Source organism: Seriola lalandi, unplaced genomic scaffold (assembly GCF_002814215.2).
Source record: "Seriola lalandi dorsalis isolate HSWRI2012SDOR001 ecotype SW California unplaced genomic scaffold, Sedor1 jcf7180002051107, whole genome shotgun sequence".
Taxonomy (NCBI): Eukaryota; Metazoa; Chordata; class Actinopteri; order Carangiformes; family Carangidae; genus Seriola; species Seriola lalandi.
The window spans coordinates 321-1,251 of NW_019521660.1; the positions used below are offsets into that span (position 1 = coordinate 321).

At 48.3% G+C, this 931-nt stretch overlaps 1 long non-coding RNA gene across 1 annotated transcript in view; it reads left to right on the top strand.

Annotated features, from left to right (window-relative positions):
- Nucleotides 1–50: 50 nt before the first annotated feature.
- The window catches only part of LOC111649500 (uncharacterized), a 9,528-nt gene continuing 8,647 nt past the window's right edge, over nucleotides 51–931 (top strand). Inside the window, exons 1-2 of the long non-coding RNA XR_002760301.2 lie at nucleotides 51–174; nucleotides 699–753. This is a non-coding gene — a long non-coding RNA (uncharacterized LOC111649500). The remainder of the gene's footprint in view (nucleotides 175–698; nucleotides 754–931) is intronic.

Consider the following 931-nt stretch of genomic DNA (forward strand, 5'->3'; position numbering starts at 1 on the left):
TGTGAGAGTGTGTGTGTGAGAGAGTGTGTGTGTGTGTGTGAGAGTGTGTGTGTGTGTGTGATCTCGTGTTGACACCGTGTGTATGAACACACTGATGTCTCCTCCTCAGATCTCACCTTTCTTCACGAGAGCTGTAAGACGTTTCACGGCGAGCTGGTCAACTTCGAGAAGATGGTGAGTGAAGTCACCTGATCGTTCCTTCTCATCTCGTCACGTCTTGACTAATGGCTAAAAAGTGTTTTGTGAGGTCACAATGACCTTTGACCTTTAGCCACCAAAATCTAATCAGCCCCTCCTTGAGTCCAGGTGAATGTTTTTACCAAATTTAAAGAAGTGTAAGATGTTTCTGACGAGAACCAGACGGACAAACTGAAAACAAAATGGCGGCCGCTCTGACTGTCGGCGGCGCCGAGGAAGAAAGATAACGTCCTGCTCCTCGTACATTTAGTTTTATTGTTACAAACAGCAGCTGGACAGGAAGAAGGTTTTAGTCTGAACTCTGAGTGAAGACGAGCAGGTTCAATACAACACAAGGAGACAACAGCTCTTCCTCCTCTCTCTCTCCATCTCCTCTCTCTCTCTCTCCCTGTGTCTCTCTCTCTCCCTGTGTCTCTCTCTCTCTCTCTCCCTGTGACTGTCTCTCTCTCTCTCTGTGTCTGTCTCTCTCTCTCTTTGACTCTCTCTCTCTGTGTCTGCAGCATAAAGTGGCAGAGATGGTGAGGATCATCAGACGGTACAGGAGCAGTCAGCTAGGTAACACACACACACACACACACTCATACACAGACACACACACACACACACACAGACACACACAGACACACACACACACACACACACACACTCATACACAGACACAGACACACACACACACACACACACACACACACCCTCCCTGCTCTCAGTACAGTTGAGGCCTCAGGGCGAACAT